Source organism: Trichechus manatus, unplaced genomic scaffold, assembly GCF_000243295.1.
Source record: "Trichechus manatus latirostris isolate Lorelei unplaced genomic scaffold, TriManLat1.0 scaffold00065, whole genome shotgun sequence".
In the NCBI taxonomy this organism is placed as follows: domain Eukaryota; kingdom Metazoa; phylum Chordata; class Mammalia; order Sirenia; family Trichechidae; genus Trichechus; species Trichechus manatus.
Window position 1 is genome coordinate 40971 of NW_004444001.1, and position 8255 is coordinate 49225.

Sequence of the window (8255 nt, forward strand, 5' to 3'; positions counted from 1 at the left end):
ATTTCATAAGTCAAACAAGTTTAAATAATGTAGATGATTTTGTATGAAATAAAAATTCCCTAAATTAGTAGAAGAAAAGAAGAGAAACAGGAAAATACCCAGCAATTATATTTAAACAATTCTAAATTGCCTCGAATAAATGCACTAGTCCTACTTTCATATCACAACAGCTATCAGGTCTTCCAATGCATAGAACATTGATTGTATTATACAGAACTAGAAAGGTACTAACATCCAATCCAGAGAAAGACAGAAAAAACACTTAAAAGCCAATCACATTTGATAATGTAATTTCTCTCTTGCTCTCAGCCTTATTCTCTGTCTTTCTCTCTAATGAATAACTAATACATCTTATGTGGATTCATGGAGTCAATCTCCATTAAAATTATGAAATAAGAGTTATTAGAAGCTGCTATCAATACTGTTAAGTATTTGTACTGGATTGAATAGTGTCCCTCCAAAATTCATGTTCACCTAAAACTTCAGAACGTGAGCTTATTTGGAAATAGGGTATTTACAGATGTGATTAGTTAAGATGAGGTCATATTGGACTGGGGTGAGCATTAAATCCAACATCACTGGTATTCTTATAAGAGAAGGAGAGAAGACACGGAGACACACAGAGAAGAATACCATGTGAAGGCAGAGGCAGATATAGGGGTGATGCTTCTACAAGCCAAGGAACGCCAAAGATTACCAGCAACCAACAGAAGGTAGGAGAGAGGTATAGAACCGACCCTTCCCTAGTGTCTTCAGAGGGAGCATGGTCCTGCTGAGGAGTCCCTGGGGGACACAAACAGTTAAGCCCTTGATTACTAGCAGAAAGGTTGACCACTGGAACACATCTAGAGGTGCCTCAGAAGACAAGCCTGGCAATCTGCTTCCCAAAGATCACAGCCTTGAAACCTCTATGGGTATGTTCTACTCTGCACACGTGAGTCAGAATCCACTCGACGGCAATTAACAAGAATGACGATGATCCAGCTTACACCTTAATTTCAGACTTCTAGCCTCCAGACTTGTGAGAGAATAAATTTCTATTGTTTTCAGCCACCTCATTTGTGGTAATTTGTTATGGCGGTCCTAGAAAACTAATACAGTACTGCACTGATAATTCTAGCCAATGAGAGACACTTGAAACACACAAGGAAGCAAATGCCAACAGCTCATAATGCTTTCTTTTATACCAGAGTCACTGGTTTAAAAAGTACAGTAAAAATTCAACAACTTTAACAAAACTAAAGAATAATCAAGGAATATCATAATAGGAAATATGTCAAATTATACCAACAAACTTTACTCTTGAAACGAAAACATGTACAATTCCAAACAAGAAAATCAAAACAAGAACCTCAGCTACTTCTTCGGGAAATCACTCTGTCAATACATCTAAAAATTTTTTAATGTTCTTGTTCAAGATGGTGCTCTGGAGTCACACATTGAATTTTCTTCTAAGATTTCATTTTAATACCAAGACGCCATTTAAAATGAGATTTAATACAGCAATGTAAATAATCTTATTACTTTAATAATATTAAAGAAGGAAGGGTAGGTGCGGAGTTGGTTATCAATGAAAATTTCAAAAAATACTAAAAAGCATAAGGTGAAAGGAAGCTTACAGATGTATGAGAGAATCAGAATAAACCCTCAAATTCTGAAAGTGTATCTGAGGCACATACTGAAGGCAGAAATGAAGGCTGGGAACAAAAAATTGGGCATTTGCTGAATTTATGCCCATTCAATAGCTGTGCCAATCCACCCCCTTCTCACTGCCCCCACCCAAATGCCGATTGCTACCAAAAAGAGAGGTGAGGATTGAATAATAGAGACAACCTGACATTTACTTCAATCAATCAATCAGTAATAAAACGAGTATTTTTTTAAATGAAAGATCTCAAGAAGATAGAATATTTTTATGGATATTGGGGCAGGTAAGAGAAGGCAGGAATAGAAAAAGGAGAAGGGAAGGAAATATTTCTCTGAGTACAAGTGTTGGGGAAAAGGAGTGGCACCAGGGGTAAAAAAAAACTCAGCACTGTGAACTGTGACAAAGAGCATAGTTCACGGAAAGTAAGCACACCTGGGTCATAAAAGGAAAATAAGGTATGGAGAATGGACCAGGATGGCATTCTGGGCCAGAATTACTAAAGAACAAAGTAACACCTCATCAGCAGCATTGAACAAGGACAGTAAATAATGTGAAAATAATGAGAAAATATTGGGACAAGGTTACTGATGCCTATAGGATATTCTAGGAAAGCTCTTGAGCAAAGCCCTGACATAAGTACATGGCTCGTGCTAACATCTTCTCACTGGCTGGGCTTTGGCATTTCATAAGGGGAAATGAGAGATGAATCTCCAGAGGGTCTGAAGCATGTAGTCTATGAAATATCAGGATCCAGTTTTGGTAAGACTGTGGTTATACTGGGGAGTAACTTGGATGGTGCAAACGGTTAACCTGCTCCACTATTGACCAAAAGGTTGGAGGTTCACGTCTACCCAGAGGTACCTTGGAAGAAAAGTCTGGGGATCAACTTCTAAAAAATCAGCCATTGAAAACCCTATGGAACACAAGTCTAGTCTGACATACATGGGGTCAGCTCTACAGCAACTGGGTTTTTTAGAAGATTCTAACAACCAGCATCCAGTAGATCTTTTGGGACTGATACTTACATGATGAAATGAGGAGTATTGGGCACCATTTAGGATGCGATTCTGGGGCTGGTTAACCCCTGGCCACTAGTCAGTCCATCCCTTGTTTCTAGGAAGAAATAATTATTCATTTCCACAAAGCAGAAGTTGTTGGAGCCACACAGGATGGCAGCAGTGAACAGTAAAAAAGACAGTTTTGTGGAAGGAATTGTCTCTTTTTTGCCTATTTCTGAATCTAATACCCTCGCACAGAAAAATATTCTTGATATCTATTTCTCATATATTTTAACGCGATGATTTTAGTCATTTATCACTTACCATTTTAACTGAGAACCCACCGTAAGTATATCTACATACATGCAATCTAGTCGGGGATATTCAATTCACAAGAAGTTTATTAAGTGCTTCCTATGTGCAAAGGATTTCTAATGTGAGGATACAAAGATACATAGGACTTCAATCCTGCCGTTTAGGAAAATACAGCCCACAGTAAACACAGATGTACAAAATTAATACAAAACAATGTGGCAAGCTCTACAATAGATGCATCTAAAAAATACAATCAAAACATAAACTGATGCCATTAATTTTAAAGACAGAACAAAATGGTTAAGCTTAGTGACAAACCTATATTTATAACAAAAAGGAAACATTTGTAGAGCTGTGAGTTACCAGAGGAAGTGAGACTTAGAACTTAGAGGAAGAGGTTATGTTTTAGGTTTGTAAGAGACCAGCTGGAAAAAGAACCATAATGAAAAACTCGTAAGAGTCTGTAAGGTGAGGTCAGGAGGTGGTGGTAGATAGAGAGGAGACCTGTTTGACTGAATTGGAATTTCTTCTTAAATAATGGTGGGAAATCAGAATGAATATGTAGAGTTTAACTATGCTAGTAAAGGCATTGAAAAATTGACAAAAAGTTACATCTAGATAGGTAGGAATGGCAACTAAAAGCAATATTAACTGGGGAAACTTCTAGCAATCCAAGGTTAATCATGAGGGATTGGGCATAGAAATTAGTGTGGTGACAATAGGAGTAGAAGTGGATATTTACCAGGCACCTTTTGGGTTCCCAGATGTGCATTTGAAACTGGTATTTGATGAATAAGGGAGGGACATGAGGTATTTAGAAGAAATCAATTTCCTTTCCCTTTGACGGTAGCAACCAGAGGATCAGTCCTCATATCAGCCTGGGAGTTTTTCTTTCTTTCTAGATGAGTCACTTTGGAGGAAAAAGAGAGAGAGCTTCACTGGAAATCCCCATGCCTTCTCAGATGACGTTTTTCTTTTTCCTATAACCAATGGGGATGAAGAGTGAGATAGCATCACTTGTCTCCAGCAGATACATATGCTCAGAAGGTCTTACTTGAAGTCTTGCGGAGAAGGTGGGGGAGGGCATGATGACAAAGTTAGATGAAGGAAAAAAACGACCGAATTTAGAGTTTGTTAGGTGGTTAGCTTGTAAATCACACTTTGCACAGTGAAGCAAAGTGTGGAGGGAGGATTGGAGGAGCTAGGCATCTAGACCGATGAGACATGATGCCTGACTTTCCATGCCTCTATGGGAAGTCCCTGGCTACCATTAAAAGCACAAAGAAAAAGCTATGATGCTGGTATCTCCGTTAGTCCTATAATCGAAGCGATGAAGACTGTGAAAGAGATCTATTATCCCGACTCTGGTTGTCATGGGACAAACTAAGTGGAAACCAGATAATGAATTATCCCTATTCTCTGCCAGTTATCGAGTTATGCACTTCCAGATACTTTATTTCATTGAATTCTTACCGTAGCCTTGCAATGAGCATATTGTATCACTAGGTTTTCACTTAACTGCTACACCCCCAGTGCCTTGAAATATGCTGATAATTTTGTAGTAGTCAATAGATACTGATTACTAGGGTCTGATCAGGAAATTAAATATTTCATATTTTTAACACTTTGTGGTGAAGTACAACACACATATAGAAAAAATACAAAACATAAATGTACTACTTAATCGATTATTATAATGCCAACATCTGTAGAACCACCACCCAGATCAAGAAACAGAGCATTGGGGCAACACCCCAGAAGCCCTTCAAGTGCCCCTTCCTAGCCACACCCCTCTGCCTCCCCCACCTACCCCGAGATAACCCCCATCTAGACCTGTATAGCAATTACTTCCTTGCTTTTCTGTATATTTTTGCAACCTAATATTCATCCCTTAATATGACTAACAACATTATATGAATTGAATCATACAGTGTATTCTCTTTTGTGATCTAATTGGTTTCAACTGAGCAGCCAGGAAAGGACGGTCTTGTCAATAAATGCTGCTGGATCAGTGGGATATCTTTATTGGAGAAAATGAATTTTGACAGCTATCTGACATGATACAGAAAAAATAATTCCATGTATATCTCTATATTAAAAAAAATACAATAAAACTTCTGAAAGATTACATTGGGGAGTATCTTCATGACCTTGAAGTAGAAAAAGAGTCTTAAAATAGGATCCAAGAAAAACTAACCATAAAGAAAACGATTAATGATCATCCAGTAGACACAAGCATAAAGCATTTTAATAGGGACACTGAGAAATGACCAGGAAAGGCTGGTGAGTGGCACAGGGTGTATTAGGAGCTCCTAAAGAGAAGCTAAAATGAGCATGGAATGCTGATGCCAGGAGCCTCTTACCTGCCTGGGCTCCAATGTTTGTGGTTAGGAAAAAGAGAAATAATGACAGAACAATGTCCCTCAGATATTTGGGAAGTCACAGAAGGGAAAGGAGCAAGAACATCTGAGAAACATGAGCACAGATGTTGGTGAATTTTTTTATTATTATTGTATTAAAGTTGAAGAAAAGGAACGTATGAAGTATACTCAGAGGGCTCAATGAATATTTCTGTGATAAATAAGTTCAGTATTTTCTCTAGTATACTGTTCCAGTCAAAATTTTTGGTCACTAAACTATTCAGTTCCATAAAGTAAGCAAGTTTCACCCTTCTTTTATTTTAGAATCAGCTGGTAGAGGGCTTCTTTAGGGAGGCGACAAATACAAAGAGGGGAGGGGAGAGTGGCATGGCAGAGATTACCTTCCTAATCATTGTTTTCAAAGTCAGAAAAGGAAAATATTCCTTAGTAGTTATCTTACTTTCCTCTTGATGCAAAGATATCAATTAAACAGCACATTTTAATTGATCATCTACAAATGTCCAGCATTATAAGTGCTATGTGAATTATAGAACCATAGTGTATAACTGGTAAAATTTAAAGAGCAAACACTGATTGAACACCTCCTATGCTGAAAAGAATGTGCTAGGGGCTGGGAATACCAGCATGATCTTCATGAAGATCTCACAAAGATCAATATCTACTAGGAAAGAAAGAAACATGCATAGACCATAAAATCCATGAGTCAGAGATTTTATATCCTTTGTGCTCTCTTTTCTCCTCAGTTCCTAGAATAATACCTCGTTCAGAGTAATTGTTAATAGTTGTTGACTTAATATACAATATACCGAGAATAAATATATATTTTAAAAAAACCTCAGTGCTGTCGAGTCGATTCCAATTCATAGCGACCCTATAGGACACAGTAGAACTGCTCATAGAGTTTCCAAGGAGGGCCTGGTGGATTCGAACTGCCAACCTTTTTGGTTAGCGGCCGTAGCACTTAACCACTGTACCACCAGGGTTTCCAAGAATAAATATAGACATGTATAAATTACAATGAAACTACAAATGAGTGTTAATTTAAAAGTAACAAAATTTAAGAATAGCAGCAAAGAGAGATGTGCGTATATGTTGGAGTATTTAGAGGAAACTTGAAAATGTAGTTCATTTGCAGAAGTGAGACCTGAAGCAGACAGGAAGGCGGATATGATTCAGAGGAACAGCAGGAGAAAAGGAACAATCATGAACCACATGAGTAAAAGCAGTACCAGGTGGAGCTGGAAGAGGAGGTGGGTTAGGGGGAAGACCTATTGACCAGCATGAACATCCAGATTAAAGAACAGAGAGGACCTACTATACGAAAGACCTTGGGTGCTGGGTAGAGCAGTTACTTCTCTACTGAACTGAAATGTGCTAAAGCAAAGCAGCAATATGAACTGTTGGTAACCCAGGTGTCCCATAGTTATAGGAACAGCTTCAAGATTAGGGAGGTGACAGCAAGACTAGAAGGCTAGTATTGCTAAGTGTCTTCTACCTTCCAAAAATTATGTGAAGTATTGTTGGATAAGTAATGAAAGAAAATGTGGAGCTTTTTAGAACTGTTTTCTTCTTCCAGAAGTAGCATCCAAAGACTCTGTCCTTGAACACTACATTGCCTCTCTATACTGAGTGCTAGGCTCTGTCTTTTAGGATGAAGTAAGTCAATTTGCTGGACCAAGGCCTTTATGGAATTCCTGATTACTTATCAGCTTCCTTCATGTACAACCAATGAGTAAAGTAACATCATTTGTCTCCAGCAAATAATTCTATAGCATTACTATTACCATTACTCTTGTTCCAAGCCTCTGTAAGAAGGTGGGAAGGGGCAGATTATGAGTTATGTGGAGACGGTCAAATACCTGGAGCTGTGGAAAGAAACAGGATATGGCTATGTGGATTGTCAAGAACTCTCCCCTTTTCTGTTTTTAAGCATGGCTTGCATAGTTGTTGAGTGCTAGAAGAAGGATACTTGTTCCTTTTCAGGCGTCACTGGAAAGCCTCTGACCAGAATTAAAAGGAAAGGAAATTGCTGTGATGCTAGTATCCCATTGCTGGCAGAAAATTGATCTTTTTGATGCAGATTGGGAAGATTGAAGAGAGAGAGAGAGAGAGAAAGACAGAGAGAGATTGGTTGAGAGTCATCTCCCCACCTGCTGGTTATTACAGGAAAGTGCAGGGACAATGTTGGGAAATGAAATCAATAGTTACAGGTCTTGCTTAGACATTTTCCAGTTACCTCTTTAACCTTCATAACAACTCTGCAAATAACATTTTACACAACTTTGGGAGGTGATAGTGGGAATATGGGAAATACATCCTTACTTCCAAAAGAAAAAGTATTTACTCTCTTTGGGGAATATAAATTGATTTAAATGTATTAGTGCTTCTACTGTGCAAAGTGTTCTTCAAGGTAATGGCATTACACAAATTAATGGGATCTCCAGATCTTGTGTCCTAGGAGTTCAGAGCCTACATAAAATTACTATAATCAGTGCAATAAGAGCTGCAACAGATTTGTTTATAAAGTACAATGGAAACACAAATTGGTGGGGACATTAGTTTTCAAAAGTGGATGAATTTTAAAAGTTGTACCAATCTATAAGTACATTAAAAATTAAAGAGTGGAGTTCTCAGTGTGGTTAGAACATAAGATTTATAAAAAAGAGAAAGGGACTATGCTTCAGGTTGATTAGGGCAACAGAAGGCACAAAGAAACAATAATGAAATTACATGCAGGGACAATGGATGGAGAAATAGGGCAGGAAGTGGTGATTACAGAGAAGTCTGGTCTGATGTGAGGGAAAAGTCCTTCTTAAGAAATGGGAGGGTATATGCAGAGTGAAATCATGTCAACAAAGGCAAAAGAATTGCTTATCTGCAGTTAGAAAGGGAAATCAACCAGGAAACTGTTTT